The sequence below is a fragment of the Lissotriton vulgaris genome, chromosome 5 (genome assembly GCF_964263255.1).
Source record: "Lissotriton vulgaris chromosome 5, aLisVul1.2, whole genome shotgun sequence".
In the NCBI taxonomy this organism is placed as follows: Eukaryota; Metazoa; Chordata; class Amphibia; order Caudata; family Salamandridae; genus Lissotriton; species Lissotriton vulgaris.
Window position 1 is genome coordinate 1293447983 of NC_141693.1, and position 18233 is coordinate 1293466215.

The following is an 18233-nucleotide window of genomic DNA, read 5'->3' on the forward strand; positions in this document are numbered from 1 at the left end:
GTATCATTTTGGGTCAATGTGGGTGCACTTATTTTACCTTTTAATAAAGGTGAAACTGTACCAATCATATACGATTCTCATCTGTACACAAACACAGAAATGAGTTTTAATTCAACAGAAAAAAAAATTGACAACCATTCAGGCTGTAGCAAAAGAAAGAGCACTGGCTCATGGGAAGAGGCATTATTGTTGTCACCCCTGTACTGGGGCTAGCATTCCTAAATGCCAAAGCCTTACATCCAGAATGGATACAAATGGCTATCTCTTTTGCTGCATCAGACTTTGAATACAGATTTGATCCAAGTTTAAAAACACAGGCATTCCTGCAATATGAAAAAGAACACCATCTACCAAATGAAATCGTGCCTCTAGATCAGTATGAAATTTAGAAAAACCTACACTGATGGGTCTGCCCCACCGGCCGCTTTTATTAAAGATCAGATGATGGATGGCAAGTTCCGTCCTCATTGCACCAAAAAACTACCTCTAGGTAATAGCACGGCTTGGTTGACAGCTTTAAAAGCTCGATACTTGCCCTTGTAAACACGGATTGAGAATTCCCAACACTCATTGTGTTTGATTTCTTTTACTGTGTGCAATGATATAATAAGTATTTAAACTATTGGGAACAAAATGGGTTTAAGAATGAAACAAGGTGGCATAATTAAAATACAAAATTATGGGAACAGGTAGTGAAGTTTAAAAATGACCTACCAAAAACTCATAGAGCAATCCTTAACAGCTACGGTATTAGGCGGGGCATTAGTGGGGTCAAACACTTATATGGATTCAGGGGGCAATACACACTCAGCCAAGAAGCTCTCTAGGAGGTGTCACTCCATTTACAATTGTGGGAACCTGATCATACCTGTGAAGGCACAGTGGCAGATGAAAACCATTCTGTATCTATGATCGTTTGGATGTTTTACAGGAAATAAAGGAAACAAAGAAACAAACAAAGATTTTGTCAAAGTGAAACAGGCCACCACTGGGAAGTCGAGGTAATCACGGCAAGGCCTTTCTGAATCCAAAAGTTGTGTATCTGGGCAGAGAGAGAAAAAGATCGCGGACACAAAGGAATTTGGGCCCTCATACAGAAATACATGTGCCAGTACTTAAAGTGAAAGGAACAAGAACTGTACTTTTGCCGCATCCTGCCGTGATAAAAGCACCAGATTCATTTCAAATAAAGGAATCAACCAAAACCTATGTGGCCAATACTGAGCAGTAGGCCTCATGAATTCCACAATAGTAGACGTCCCTCTCACTACTATTCAAGAAATTCAAACTGAAAGGCTCATCAGGTTTGAGAAATCAAATCCATGGAGTGGGGGACTATGCAACAATGCAATGGAACCAGTTCTCCTTGAACCAACTTTCAAATTCAAAATAAAAGTCACGACAACACTCAAGTTGCAATTTGGCCAAAAACAAATGTGTACACCAACGTTTTTTCAACAAAAGCATCTATTTATAAAAGCTTCTAGGTTTTTCAACAAAAACGACAAATAAAAGCTTCAATGTTTATTTAACAAAAGCATCAAATAATAAAAGCTTCAAAGTTTTTCAACAAAAACATCAAATAATAACTTCAACCTCTGAACGTATTTTCAGCAAAAGACATCAACTATTAACTTCAACATTTCAACGTTTTTCAACAAAAACAGCAGAAATAACTTCAACTAAATACGATGCAATTTCAACAATTGATCTTACAGTTACTGGCTATTTCATTAACTGTGATACGTTTTCCATGGCTTCACATGAACAGGAAGTGACAGCCAGCCCAAAAACAAACATGCAAGTACAAACTTTTTGAACCTTTTCCTTTCCAAAAGATACAGACCTGGCTTCACCATGAGTAGAACTATGGGGTATTTCTGGGTTCATCTTTTTCTGTTCTGGCTTTGCTTATAGCAAGCTTTTAGTATGACTCTTAGTCGACACTTTCTACAACACAGGATCAACATAAAACTGAAGCCACGTCCATTTTCAATTTAAATGCAAAAGAGACTTATAAATGTATTCGGCCTGAACGAGCCTTTGTATTCTAAATGATGTACTTAATCATCCAGTTTTTAACTCTTATTAATGTATTTTGAACTTTCATTTATTTTTATCATTCATTCAGTGATGTCATTACCTTCAGTACATTTTTCTGAAAATTGGGTTACTGATACAGTGTATAATATGCTGTCTGTTTTAGGAATAATTGCTGCATTTTCAGATCATGAAATGTTAGAGATTTATTCATATTGCAACGCTTTATACCTGTTACCTTCATTAATGTTATCAACTCCTACAGAATTGAAATGCATCTAGAAATGTGGTTGTTTAAACACCAGTAGGAACGTTGCCAAATACCACCAAGAACCATTGCACGGGGTTGGGATAGTTAAACACATCAGCTGGGGCAACATTAGATATCATTTACAACACAACAGGACAGACCCAGTTAGGAAAGTATGGGTGGTTTGGCCTTTTGACACAAATACCTGTCACAGAAATGATTCCTCAACGTCACCAAAGGACTCAGGATACATAGGCCAGACCTACCTTATATACAGATAACATCCAGAGGTAGTGAAATCCTACAGTGTAGGGAAGCTGTGCCTATTTTTTTTTTAAACCAACACTGACAGTAGTGAAACGAAAGTTTCCTTTGTAAAATTCAAATGCTTAAGGCAATCTGAAAACCATGCTTGTGCAGCACTTTTATTTTTCATTTTACATCAGCTAAAAAAATATTATTTCTTTTCTGCAAAATAGCACTCTTAAATACAGACTGCCCCTTTTTCCTTTTGATAAATTTTGTCTTTCACATACAAGTAGTGTGATACACCTTGGGAATACCTCGAACAGGAACTATGCTTCTCATGGTTTCTAATATTTAAAAGACCAGTCGGAAAAGACTGCAACGTACCTGTTCTCTGATGCCTGTTTTTTGCAATGAAGAATGCGTGGTCATCATCTGTCTGACACTTCCAAAGGAAAACACCAGTGACATTTAACAGCTGGGTCTGCTGAAGTCCCATGCTTGGTTGTGTCCCAAGCGTATTCCCATCAAACCAAAGCATACCTTGCAAATCGTGGGTGCATTTTGCTTCCTTTAAGAAGCACCAAGGTATGGATTACAGCACTGGCTGCCTCAGAACCAGCGACTGGCAGCACTATTCTTTCTGTGCTCTCACAACGATTATGCGGTTTAAAAGGTCTGTTCACTGCAGCAGTTAGCAACGATAATGTTGTGGCTGCCAGCCGGCACTTTTTATCTCTTATTTATTTAAAACATGTCCTGAAACACATTTTTTCTCTTATTGTTTCAACTTTCACCGAGTGCTTGGAAGCTTTCCCTCTAAATTGACTTTTTTTTTTTCTAAAGAAAGCATGGTCTTCAGGAAAAGCGTATGAGAATTCTATTTTATAAACAGAAACTTTTATAAGTAGCTACTGACTCTAAAGAGTATATATATATATTCTTTTAATGACACTATAGATTTTTCCTGTCTCCACAGACTCTTTAGTAATTTTACATATTTTAACAGCTGCTATTTTTTCAGCTCATAAAACACTCTCATGCAACTACCTGCCAATTATATGCAAATTCCTATTTTAGTCACATAGTTTGCTTTTAGGTTTAAATCTTTTATTGAAGCAGCACAGAGAAAACAAAATAGACATTGCATATAATGTGTGGCCCAGCCTTGGCATAGAGTATGTGCGAGGCCTGTAGAGTCCTTAAAAGGGCGAGTATAATATGCAAAGACCAATTTGGCCAGCAAGGGTACACGTATAGAGTCAGTGCTGCAAATAAAACCCTAACAAGAAATCCCGCCCTCTGTACCCCCAACTCCCCGTCCCCTCCCTCCCCTCCCCCTCTCCCCGTCCAGTGCTCAGGCCTGCTCCACTTCGCCCCCCCCCCAACTCTTGGGGGACTCTTCATTCGGAGCCCCCTCAGGAGCCTCCCTCCTTAGGTGCTGTGAGCCGCAACAGGCGGAGGTATCTCGGGCAGGTGAGCTCCCTAAATTCAGTGACCAACAAGGAGTGGAATGGCTGCCAAAGTTCATTGTACTGATCTATGTCACCGGACTAAGGTAAGTGACAACTTCTCCATCCCCAGTACATGCCACATCCTATGTAACCACCCTGTAGTGGACGGGACCGTAGTTGTGCGCCAGTGCATAAGAATGTTCTGCACTTCGGAGCCAAGGGCGATGGCTATCTGGCGTTCCCTGCGGGAGCGCATGGGGTATGTCAACGGATTAGGGAGCCCTAGCAAGATGTAGGCAGGGAATCGGGGCAGTTCGGTCTGGAAATGAGCGTCAACTTCGTCTATCACCTGCGTCCAGTAAGAGTGGAGAAGTGGACAGTCCCATAAAAGACGCGACAGGGTGCCGGTGTGTCCGCACTCCCTCCAACAATTTTTGTCTTTACTGCGGTCCATCTCATGTATCCGTTCTGGGGTGTAGTACCAATATGTAGATATCTTAGTTAGTGTCTCCATAAGCCCCGTGTGGTATGCAGAGTGGAGCGCTCTATAAGAGACCTGGTCCCATTCTTTATGACTCAAGGTCCTACCCAGTTCGGGTTCCCAGGGTTCCCTGCCTGGATTGTGAAGATGTATTGTCGGTGGTTGTAGAAATTTGTAAAGATCGGACATTAATTTGGCTTCAGAAGTGCGGGATATAAGCCACCTTTCATATGGCTGGAGTTTCCTATTGGCCTTCTCTCTCACTTGTGGTTGCAAAGCTCAGTGGCGGACTTGCATGTATCGCATCCGTTCTGTCTCGGGGAATGTGTATTCCTGTTTAAAGAGTGGGAAAGGAATTACTCCGTCCGGGCCATAGATATGGTAGAGGGAGCGGCACCCCGCGGGCTACCAATGAGTAAAGGCTCCCTTGGATAGTCCCGGAGTGAAGTCAGGATTGTCGACTAATGGTGTAAGTGGCGACGGGAAGGTGGTAAGCTCGTGGATGGTGTTGGTGGCATCCGACACTTTCAAGGGGACTCGTGTGACAAACGAAGCATACAGGTTAGCGGGCTGATGGGCCTTACGCAGAAAGGGGACCTCCTGGCGTGGGCGCCCCCCGACCGCTTGGTCTTGAAAGAGCCAGTGCTTCTCCGACTCCCATCGACTACACTCCACTAATTAGCGCAACTGTGCCGCTCGAAAGTATTTGCGCAAATCCGGAATCCCCAAGCCTCCTGCCTCTGGGGCCAGCGTGGTCAGTGCTCTCTTCATTCTGGGCTTCCGGCCTTGCCAGATGAAGTGGGCAAGGTCCGCCTGCGTTTGCTGGAGCCAACCCTTGGGTGGCTGTAGCGGTAGCGCCCTGAAGAGGTAGAGGATTTGGGGCAAGATGGTCATTTTGACCGCCGCGATTCTTCCCAGCCACGAAAGGGGAAAGTGTTTCCAGCGTCCCAGCTCTTCCCGTATCCTCCGTTGGAGTGCGGCATAGTTGGCCGTCACCATGGTCGTAAGTGTGGGAGCTAGCTGGATCCCTAGATACGGCACGAGGCCAGACAACCACTGGAGGGGTAAGAGATTCCGCAAGTCATTTTTTGTGGAGGGGGTGAGGGGCAAGTCAAGAGCTATTGACTTATCCGTATTCATTTTAAACCCGGCTATGTCCGCAAAGGTCTCCAACTCCGTTATGTAAGCTGGGAGGGCCGTCCGTGGACTTTCAAGCGATAGTAGGACATCGTCCGCATAGAGACTGATGGTGTGGGTGAAGCCCCCGAACTTCATCCCAGTTGCCTCATTGGTCTGGCGGATCCTCTGGGCGAATGGCTCCATATACAGGGCAAATAATAGAGGTGATAACGGGCATCCCTGCCTCGTGCCCCTCTCGATTTTAAAACTCTGCGAGCTGTAGCCATTCACTTGTACCACTGCTGTGGGAGATTTGTAGCAGTTGAAAATGAGAGTGCGCAATTTCTCTCCAATACCGACCTTCGCCATGACCTGTTCTAGGTACGGCCAGTGGTCTCGGTCAAATGCCTTTTCAGCATCCACCGCTAGCATCATTCTTTCTCCGGGGATTCAGGAGGCCTTTTCTATGAGGTGGACGACCCTTTTGGTGTTATCTACGGTCTGCCGTCCTGGGATGAAACCCGCCTGGTCCGGGTCTATGAAGCCCGGCAAGTGGGGGCAAGCCGAACCGCTAGGATCCCCATGTATAACTTAAGGTCTACATTTAGTAGCGATATCGGCCTGTAAGAGCCGCACTTAGCCCTATCTTTCCCTGGTTTGGGGCTGACCGTAAGGGATGCACGCAGGAGGTCCGGTGGTATGGCGCCGGGTTCAGAAAACGAGTTAAAAAGGCGGGTGAGTATCGGTGCTAAGGTAGTACAAAATGTTTTGTAAAAAAGGGCCGTGTAACCATCTGGCCCCAGGGGCTTCCCATGCTTAAGTTTGGCAATGCCGGAGATCACTTCTTCGATACGGATCTCCCGTTCAAGGTGTTCCGATTGCGAAGATGCCAGAGAGGGGAGGATGACGGATTCAAGGTATGCACCTGCTGCCGAATCGTCTAGAGGGCTGCCCGTATAAAGAGTCGCATAGAAGCTGCGGAAAGTTTCCGCGATCTGGGCGTTCTCTGTGACTATGGACCCGTCGGGACGGGCAAGTTCTTTCACTATCTATTGTTGGCGCGCAACTCGAAGCCTTTTCGCCAGAAGGCAGCCACACCTGTCTCCTCCAGTATAAAAGGCATGCCACAGCCGCAGGGCTGCAAACTCCGCCCGGTCCATGTCCAGGGCTGCCAGGAGTTGCCGAGATACTTTAAGTTGCTTCCATATTCTGGGCGCCCCGGTTCGTTGGTGCATCTGCTCAAGTTCGGGCACACGTTGGGTAAGTTTGTCCCGTTTGTGCTGCCGGTCTCTATTCTCCGCAGAGGAGAGAGACAGAAATTCCCCCCGGATGACTGCCTTCATAGCTGCCCATTGTGTAGCCAAAGTCGTGTCAGGGTTAGCGTTGTGGGACAAGTAGTCCTGTGTAGTGTCCTGGATGTGCTTCACTACCCCTTTCTTATGCAGTAATGTGTCTCAAAGACGCCAGACCCTAGGGGGTAAGACATCGTCTGCAACTGGAGTGTTGTGGTGACTGGTGCTTGGTCCGAGAGGGAGATGACCCCTATCTCTATCGAGGTGGACAAGGCGCAGACAGGGCTAGTGACTAGGAGATTGTCCAGCCTGGCGTAAGTTTTAAGTGCGTTGGAATAATAAGAGTATTCCCTATCCTGTAGGTGCGTGCGGCGCCAGAGATCATGAAGATCCAGTTCTGCCATCCGGTCCGTATAGCTGGAGGAGAACACTCCAGTTTGGTGAGTGCGTTGGGCGGACCTATCCAGGACTGTATCAAAAACCATGTTGGAGTCCCCCCGTAATATGATATGCCTATCAGGTGTGACTGTGATGTCCGTCAGGGCCGAGTGTAAAAAGTGTTCCTGACTCTCGTTAGGGCTACATAGGGACCCTACCATAAACGTGAGGCCCCCTAATGCGAAGCGGTATGCTAGTAATCTGCCTTTCTGTTCTGCGCACTTGTGTAGAACCTCCCCTTTGAAATGATGTGCTACCAGGATCGCCACCCCTGCGATCTTGTTGGGGCCAGAAGAGAAGAACTGAGTTGGGAATTTGCATGAGCGGAGCCTGTGGCAGTCGCGGGCCAGCAAGTGAGTCTCTTGTAGTAAGCAAATGTCCGCCTGGGTATTTTCTAAGTGAGACAAAATTGCACGCCTTTTAACTGGATTGTTTAAGCCCCTTACATTAAGGGTCAGGATCTTAAAGGTTGTATGTGGCATGTGTTACATGGGATTCGAATACGCTAATCTGCGAGCCCGGGGGGCGTGAGATGCTGAGTTGTAACCCCAACTGTGACCCCCCACCCTCTGCCCCCCACCCTCCCCCAACCCCAACTCCAACTGGAAACCCAACGTAGTCATAGTCCTGGGCCTATCCAAATACAGTTCAGACCCAGAGAGACCTCACGTGGAAGGGAGTGTGGTGACGGCGACCCCGTCGGCTCCCCCTGTCCCCCCCGACCAGCTAATCCAGAATCATAGAGACCCCCGTGCTTACATCTGTAAGAACCATTGTACCAGGACACCGCACGTGACCTGGACGGCTACTCCGAAGTTGCTGTGTCTCTGGATACCTCTTGGATGGCTGCCGCCTGTTCATGCGCCATCAGTGCTGGGTCCGGCTAAAGGGACTTCTTGTATGAGTGTCTATGTCCTATTCATTGCCATCCATCAAGTGAGTTCCGTGGCGAGGCCTTGGGCGAGGGTCGCCCCAGGGTGTCGTCTTGCGCGGGAGCGTCATCCTGGTCAATCCCCAACATTGCGCACATGTCCTGCAGGGATCGGAGTTGTTGCAGGGCTCCGTTCCATTTGAAAATTATCCTAAAGGGATGGCCCCACGAGTATGGAATGCCTTTTTCCATCAAAAATGAAGTGGCTGGTTTAAAGGCCTTTCTCTTCTGTAGGGTGATGGCTGAGAGGTCTTGGAACAACGCTACCGGATGATCCTGGTACCAGAGGGGTTGCTTCTTGCGGGCCTCCAGCAGAATGTGTTCCTTCAGGGGAAAGTCAGGCAGGAACGCCAAAATGTCCGGGGGGGAGCGGGCGCTCGGCGCGCCAGGCCTACTATGTGCGCCCTGTCTATGCGGATAATAAAATCCTCTCCTACCTCCAAAATTTCTTTATAGAGGCCCTGCAGGAAGAGAGTAATATCCGTCCCCTCCGCTTTAAGTAGTACGCCTCGGACCCTGATGTTATTTCTCCGGGAGCGGTTTTCAAAATCCTCCGCGTGCGCATGTAGGTCGACCTGTTGTTCCTTGAGGCGCACCACTTCTTGCTGCAATTGCTCCACTTCCCCGCGCCTAGACTGGTCGGCCTCTTCCACTGCGGCCACTCTTTCCTCCAGGCCGTCCACTTCCCTGCGCAGCACTCGGAACTCCCCCGCCATTTCCTGTTTCAGTGTCTGGAAGTCCTCCCGCAGGGTATTGAAAAGGGTCTCCAGGAATGATTTGGTGATAGGGCCTCCCGTGTCGTCCGGCCCCTCCGCACTCTTTGTCACCGCCGAGGGTACAGGGCTCTTGTCCGCCTTTTGGGCACTTTCCCCCAGCATGTCTGTGATCGTGCGCCCCGCTCTGCGGTGTCCCGTCACCATGACGCAGGCCCCCGCCGACCACGGGGAGCCACCAAGTGGCCCTCACTCCGAAGGAAACTGCGTCTATGGCTTCGCCGGAAGATGGGTCGCGGGCCGCCTTCTGTGACCTCCGCCCAGGTGCCCCGGGTTGGGGCCCGGTATTTGCTTGTCAACTCCCTCTCCGGTCTGTCTCCGGGTGGCTCCGGCGGCCCAGCCCCGGTGCAGCGGGCACCGTCCGCTCCGCTCTGCACCGCCCCCAGGAGTGCCGCCCTAACTGCTGCCGCCCCCTGGTCCACGCTGCATCTCTGAGTGTCTGCCACCACTCGCTCCCAAGCCAGGCCCCGAAGTCGGGGGCTCGAGTTCCTCCAGGTAAGGGCCCGGTGGCCGCACCCCGTGCAATCAAGTGCGGACTCCCGCGTCATCCGCTCACCGGGCTGTCTTGGCCGGCCACTCGCTCTCCCCGTGGGCTCCAGGCGCTGCCGCTCCAGTCTTCGTTGCCCCTGTTGTTGTATGCCTCTGGCCCCGGTTGTGCTGTGGGGTCGGGCGCCACCGCTCTCCCTCGAGCCCAAGAGTCAGGCCCGAAAGCTGGGGCCTCGAGTTTCGCATGTCCCGCCGCCTAGCGTGACGCCCCGTCCAGACCAGGGATGCCCTCACCAAGCTGCAATCCACCCCCAGGGCTGTTCGCTCCCAGGTCTGCCGCGTCTCCGGCTGCCTCCCCAGCGGTCACCGAAACCGGGCTCGGTCGATGTCCGCCACTTTTCTCCTAGCCCCGGCACCAGGCCTCAAAGCCGGGGGCTCGATTTCACACTGCCTCAGGCGGTGCCACGTACACCTTCCCCGATGCTGAGCAGCCTCCTGGTGGCCGGGTCTGCTCTCTTCTATCCCGGACAGCTCTCGATGGCCAGGGCCCAGGGGCCAAGCGCTCCCAGCTTGCAGGGAACCTCTGCCGCTCTCCGGACATGGTCGCCTCCTCTTCTCAGCAAATTGCGGGCTTCGGCACCGCGGAGAAGGGGGTCCCGCTCAGGGCCAAATTCCATCTTTCTCCGGCCAAAAGTGCTGGCGGGGGACGCCCCGCGGCACTACGGGCAGCAATTGATCTTTTCCTGGGGGTGCAAGGGCTAATGAACGGTCAGGATGGGGGATCGGGTCGGGAGCCTCACTCTGCTGCGTCCACCTCGGTCGCCATCTTAGCCACGCCCCCGTAGTTTGCTTTTAATTGGTTATTCAAGATTGTCCATAGATTGGAGTGGGTGTTATAAACGAAATTGAGGCTCTAACATAGGTACTCTGTCTCAGAGGCACAAATCCTTCGTGTCACAGAGACAGGCAGGCCCTTTCACACAGGCAATAACGAGCAACAAGAAGAGGCTGCCCCTTATCTGATCAGTGTGCTCTGTGCACAGAAGACGGTCCATCCTGAATATGTAATCTCCATGTCCAACAGTGACTAACCTAGGTCACAACAAATTCTTGGAAACAGACCCTTTCTCCAAGAACTCATCTTCCTCTGATCTGCTTTGCGTCAATCCAAGGCACCTATCTGGTATAAGAATACCTCCCTTTGCCCAAGCAAGGCAGAGGAGACCGAGACTTCCATGGGGACACTCTGCTTGAGGCGCTGCAACCTGCGTCATGTCATGGCTCTCTAAAGACCTACACACATGCTAGGTACACTTAGGTACATCTAGTCAGGCATCATAGGGGTATAGGCTTTATCTTAATGCATTCTGTATTTCATGTATGTGTTCATTACTATTGCAAAATGGTAGAACAATGCCTTTTTATTTAACTGCACTGCTGGCCATAATTCTCTGCTACTGTCCAACAGTTGTCGCAGCACATATAACCGACTATTTCTTCTAAGTACTTCTCTGAGATGAGTGACTGAATGAAAAGTAGTATATTGTTTCCATGATCCTGAGGGATTTGGGTTTTATGTTATGTGGTTGCCAGAAGCTATTCCCTTCTTGTCTTCAAGAAGTTTCTAGTGGCCCCTGAGCTAGCTGGTACACATTAATTAAGTTTAAAATACATAATAGGGGCATACAGACCTCAGTCCTATGCCAAGCCTATCGTGTATGTTATTCCAATGCGCAGAACCTATAAGGGAAATAGGAACTACACTACATACTTTTGGAAGAAAATAGATGGTAGGAGTTGTAGGATGTGATATTTTCAAGAATTTGTATTCCTCATCATCAATCAATTCTTGTTGATTCCATACTTTCAATTTTTCATGGAATTCAATGGTGTTTTTTTGTGAAGGATCTGCCTTTAAATGCATATAATGTTGTCTATTCCTTGTTGTTTTTCAGCCTCCATTTGCTACTTGTCATGATCTTGTATTACAATATTGACACCTTTGTCCGATGCCTGAATTATAATTTCAGTGTCTTCCTTTAGCTCTTTTATTGCTGATCTTTCTCTGATGGTGATATTTCATCTGCCTTGTGTTGGATTTCTTCTGCCTAATTTGTTTAAGTCTTCGATGACCAATTCTTGGAACAGGCCTATCTTGTTGCCTGGTGATAACTGAGGACAGAATTTGGAAAATGATTTTAATCCAGTGGCTCCTCCTTCCCCTATGTCAATACTTAGGGGCAGATTTACAAGCCCCTTGCGACACTTTTACGCCGCCGTTGCGTCACTTTTGTGACGCAGCGGCGGCGTAAACAATGCGCCACGTTGCGACTTATTTACAACGTGACGCATCTAGGCAGATGCATCACGTTGTAAAGCCCTGCGCCACATGAAACCTGCGTCAGGTTTCATGTGGGCGTTCTGTCGCAGGGTGGGCGTTCCCTCACAGGAAAGCCCCGTAAAACTGACGCAGTGAAATCTACAAGATTTCACGGAGTCAGTTTTACGACGCTGCTGCATCAAATCCTTACGCCTGATTGAAGCAGGCGTAAGGAGTGACGCACCACGTTGAGTATGGGTGGCCCCTGTGCATTGCAGGAGTTGCGTCGCGCATGCGAAGCGACTCCAGCAATACGCCGCCCATACGCCACCAGATGCGTCACGCATCTTCTCTTCCTTGCACCATGGTGCGCCGCATTGTAAATGTGGCGCATCTGTGGTGGCGGAAGGAGGGGATTGCATGACGCATCAGTTCTGGCGCATCCCTGCGGATTTGCAGAGATGTGCCAGAACATGTAAATATGCCCCTTATTCTGAACATAGTTGTATATCTGTTATTTCACCTACTTGAATTGTGGGTGTTCTACCAGCTATTTCTTCCTCTAAAGATGTCAGAGTATTTAAACACTGTAAATCTTTACATATTAAGATGGAGGATTACTTTTCTGTTTGTAATCATATTTCCAGGAGAGGATGGGTTAAGAAATCCTTTATAATTAGGGTTCCCGGTTTTATGGTATTTATTTTTTTACCATTTCCGTCTCTATTTATCCATATTTATTTTTGGGCCATGTTATCTGTATTTATCCATATTTATTTTGTGTTTTGCGTATAATTGTAGTTGTTAAACTGTACATTTCCATATTTATTTAAATGATAGTTGCGCAGTTAGACTTTGATGGCTGTGGCGTGTTTTAGCTATTTAAGTTGCCAAATATTACATAACAGTCATCCACCTGCAAATATTAGCATTATACCGTAAATGTTAGTTGACAAATGTAGTTATTTAAAGAAATGTCATCCTCTTTTTGTCAATTTCCCACGCTGTTCATCTGCTCAACTATTGGGCTAAATTCAGAAAAGACAGCACGAAGAGTCACTGAAAATAAGCAGATTTTCGGTATTTATCCATTTTTAAAAATAAATGCAGACAGAAATCACATTGTTTCTGTCTGTATTTATCTGTAAAAATCCATAAAAACGGAAAACGGGGAGCCTTATTTATACTGTAATTTTGTGTACAAATTTGTATAGATCGATTCTCAAATTAGCTAAATCCATTTCATAGTCTGGGCAGAAGGAGAGTCGCTTGTTGAGGATTTTCATATGATCTTCATTGAGCACTTTCTTAGATAGATTGACCACAAGATTTTCTTGATTTAGTATTATTATGAATTTTGTTTTCTCTTTTTTTTCTTGTTCTTCCATATTACTCTACATCTTTTGATTTTAATGTTCCTCTCCTGCCTATCCCAACAATTGTCCATATCCCCCTTCCTCTCTGTCTCGTGTTCATACAGACTAATTGAAGCTCCCGAAAAAAAATCCAAATTTCCTTGATTAGAATCTTCATCAGATGGACAGATTTCAGAACTATCTTATGAGGCATCTGAGGTTCTCTTTGATTCTGTTGTTATATCCCTCAAGGCTCTAATCCTCAATCCATCGTATTTTCGTGCAAAAGTTTAGATTCACATATCTTGGTAGTCAATTTGGTCTCAATTAAATTTCCTTGCTTTCCTTTTTTCTCTGTCAGCTTCATGCTTCTCTATTCTCTTCAAATGCCTTTGTTATTTAGTCATTCATTTTTTTTAACATGTTTTGATTGAGTTTTTAAAATGTATGACAGTTGGTTACAAAGCACATATGTCACAGCATGAAACTGCATTTTTCCATTTCAGATCAATTATTATCACATTCGTACAATATCAGTTATCAAGGTAAACTTTGCGATTCTATGGAGGGTAGCGTCTGTTTGGTTTCATGGTTGATGTACATGTGTATCTGCCCATCCGCTCCGGCTTTGTGATTCCGGATTCATGTCAATGCTGTGACACAGTCCTGTCCTATGGCTCATGTCGTGGGGCGGTGGGTAATAATACCATAAAAACATAACTGAGTGAATACAACTGGGGTTGGATACTCCGGCAGTCCCCTCTTCTAGGCTAATGCTTGTGTAGGTATACTTGTTTTACTACTCTCAATTTCCCACAGTGACCTCGTTTATGGTGTGGGCAACTCAGGTGGCGCCTGTGGTTAGCTTGTTTGCACCTTTACGCTGGCTACGCCTAATGTATGCTCTCTGTCAGTCCATGGGGTTAGCTGTGTGTGAGATCACGTCTGTGCCTTCGCCCATGTGTAGCAACTCAGTCAGCATCACATCCCACCAGGCTGCTATCGGGACCCTATATATTCCTGTGATGTCTTCGCAGTGAATTGCAACGCTTTCTGCTTTAGCCCATGCTAGCATTACGTTTATGTTGGGAGGGTCCTGAGACTTCCACCTTTTGGTAATTAATCTCTTGGCTACTGCTATACCAAAGTCCAGGAACCTAGAGGACACCCTATTGCTACATGTTTGATGATATAGGTGTAATATTTAGGTCTGCCACTCAAAAGGGACTATGTGCTCCGTGCAGGAGGACATTGTGGTTGCCACCTCCCTCCAGTAAGTGTGGAGGCATGCACAGCCCAATAACGTGTGCAGCAGATCAGCATCCACCAGTGCACACCGTGGACAAGCAGCATCTGTGCTGTTAAAGTAACGATTGATTTTGGTGGGTGTATGATATGCCCTTTGCGTGACATAGAATTGAATTTGGCTGAAACGCATGTTCCTGGGGATGCTTACTGGGCTCTCTAGCACCCGGGCCCATTCCATGTCTTAGAGTTGTCTTTCTAAATCTTGCTCCCAATGAGTGTGAAGGGGACGCAGATTAAATGCTGTGTGTTGATGGAGGGAGGCAGCAAACCACAGTGTGAGGTGTCTTCCATTGCTCATGACATGTAGGTACTATATAGTTAGATGGGTTTGCGGTTCAGCGGTAACATCACCCTTCCTGGATATGAGCTTGGCTATTAACGAGCGGTGTAAAAGGAACTGACCGGGCAGAACGCCTACTCCACTGGCAGTGTCGCATATGGGATTAGTGTGCCATCCAGATACATGTCGCCCAGGGACAGGACACCTGCCTCATGCCAGTCACGGAGCTCTATTTCTGTTGCCACTGATCGGCCTTTGGGTGTCCCCTCTAGTGGTAATGCCAGTGCGTATGGCATGACTTGGCTAGTTAAAAATAGACTTCTATGGAAGCACTTATATGCTACTTTGAGCAGCAGGGTTTCCGGGGGTCTCACGGTAGCGCCGGGATTAAATATCTTTATCAGTCATGATAGAGTATAGGGTGAACTAATTGTGGCAGTGAAATCGCGTTGCTGATCGGCGAGCCACCTAGCTATCCACTGCAATTGGGCAGTGAGGTAGTATTGCTCAAAGATTGGAGCTGCGAGGCCTCCCTGGCCTGTGGGCAGGTATAGCTTTTTTATTGCCACCCAGTGTCGGGCACTGCTCCAAATGAAACCACAGACCAATTTCTCCAACATATTAAGAAAGGAGGAAGGAATGTACAGTAGCAGGTTTGAGAAACAGTATAAAAATCGCGGGAGGGTCTCCATCTTGGTAAGAGCCACACAGCCTGTGACCGTAAGGGGAAGCGTACTCCAGAATTGCATTTGTGACTTGATAGCAGAGAGTGCTCTGCCCATTTTACCGTCAAAAAGGTCTGTTGGGTGTCTATATATCCGGATACCTAAGTAACGAAACGTGTGTGCTGCCCACTGCACCGGCACGCCGTCAAGGACTTATCCTGGTTCGCAGACCCCTGCCAAAACGAATATAGACAGGACTTGTTGCCATTGACTATTAGTCCCAGGAGGGTGGCAAAATCGTGCAATATGTGCTCTAGTTGTAAGGGCGCATTACCAGTGCCCCTGATGTACACCAACAGGTCATCCGCATACAATGACACTTTGTGTGTGCCATCTCCGAGCTGGATGCCAAAGGCGCGCCAAAGGCAAGCCCGTCTGCGCCCGTCCGCGCCTGGACCACACTCGGCACCAGAACCCATGGCCCCCACGAACGCCACGACACCCGACTCCACTACAACTCCATCACTCTCAACGCACTCAACACCAGATGATCACGCACCTGCTGCCTAGCCGCCCCAAAGCACACACAAGAGTACAAAACAAGCATAGTTTTGATATCACTTTTTGCTGGCTGCACGAATGGTGCAACCAACCAAAAATCCCAGATGAAGAAGTGTCGCCACTTATGTGGGCTGATGGGATTCTTTTCTACTTAATGTATGCTTTTACTTCTCTTTGGCCTGGACGTTCTAGTGTCTCAGTTATGCTATGTCTTATGGTTTCTAGACCGGTAGGTTTCTTGTGTTTTTTCGTTGTAGATTGGGGATAAAACACTACCTGGACTTTAAAAATTGATATTCCCTAAAACCCTCTGATAAAGTTTTTGTGTAGGCAACTTGAAGGCCTCCCATTCAATTAGTGTGTCGCCCACCGTGTCCTTATTATCTTCAAAGAATTCTAGGTTATTTTGTCATTCATAAGATGTTTTTCCAATTCCTTTTCCAGTTCTTTTATTATTTTAGTTAGTACCTCCAATTTCCTGTACATGTAGATAGATATAATTATATTTCCACACAAAATACATGTTGATTTATATTTTGTATAATTTGTGTACATTTTAGAGAAATTAATTCGTACTTTTCATATTGAAAGCATTCACTATACTTTTTATATATTTAGATGATTTCAAACAGTATTTCTTTTACTTTATATACATAATATATTTGTATGTATATAAATATATTTACATTACTTTACTATAAATATAATTTTGTAGACAAGAAATACAAGAGTAACTTATTTTCATTTCATAATAATGTGATATAAAAATGTATGCACATTTTTTAGAATTAAACTTAATTTTAATGAAAGACATTTAATATTTTAAAAATGTATTCTATATTTTTTAGTAAATATGTTGGGTTTCCATAATTTTTGATATTTCTAAGATTAACTGTAAAATGAAATCTAATTGTAATCCTCATTTATGTGGATATTTTGGATTACATTTTTGTGTTGTAATTGTAAGTCTAAGGGTATTGATGTATGGGTGTCTCTATTTTGGCTTTAATATTATTATAGATCGATATTTTTTGTTTTGATATCCAGTAGTGCACTTGTTAATAGATATGTATGGGGTTTGTTGGTATTTTTAGCATGAGGTTATCACAGCGACCCTTGACCCTTGGTAGGTCGCTCCACACACTGCACAGCTCCGCCTGTGTGCCTGTGCCTTAGCCTGCTGCCACTGCTGCTTGTGGTTGGTGTTTTCTTTATTACTGTAACCTGTGCTTCTGTAAGGTCACCGTTGGTCCTCTGTGCTTTCTGTTAATTCCTTTGTGCTTTAAGTTCACTGTTGGTTGTTGCTCCCCCCTCCCATCCCACCATTACTGTGCCCTCCCCATTGTTGCCCATTACTTCTCTGCCCGCCCGTTCCCGCCGCTGCCTCCCCTGTGGGGCCCGCCCCCGCCCCCGCTCTCCAATTCTTCTGTGCTTCTGTTAATTCCTTTGTGCTTTAAGTTCACTATTGGTCGCTGTTCCCTCCTCCCATCTGCTCCATTATTGTGTCCTCCCCACTGTTGCCCATTCCTTCTCTGCCTGCCCGTTCCCGCCACTGCCTCCCCTGCGGCACCCCCGCTCTCCAATTCGACCGATTCCACCTCCTAGCTGCTCCTCCCTCTCACTTCCCCTTCTTATGGCGGCTGCGCCGCTGGCGTGCCAAACGCGCCAAAGGCAAGCCCGTCTGCGCCCGTCCGCGCCTGGACCGCACCCAGCACCAGAGCCCCTGGCCTCCACGAACGCCACGACACCCAACTCCACTACAACTCCAGCACTCTCAACGCACTCAAAGCGCACACAAGGACCTTTCTCCTGCCGGAACTGCAGCTACACCAGCACCCGACCCGCCAACCCACTGACCAGGAAAGAACCCAACTAGTGGAGAAGTGTGGCTCAGTGGTTAGAGGCGGCAGACCCGGAAGCTGAGATCGACCGTGGACCAGGGTTCGATTCCCGCCTCAGCGGGTCTCGGGCTCATAAAAATTCCACGGTCTCGACAATTCTCGCTCCGGTGCCTACTCGAATCACGGGGTCTCACTCTGCAACTCTGGGCAATAGCTTGCTTAATCTCCACTATGGCCCCTCACGGCGGGATGCCTGGCTTTCACCCTGTGGACACCCTGCCGGGGGCCTCTCACAGGGGAATACCAGGACGGGTTCCCTAAGCAAGCGCCAGGATGCCCTTTGGGTGACAGGTTGCGCTATATAAGTACACCTACATTTACATTTACATTTAC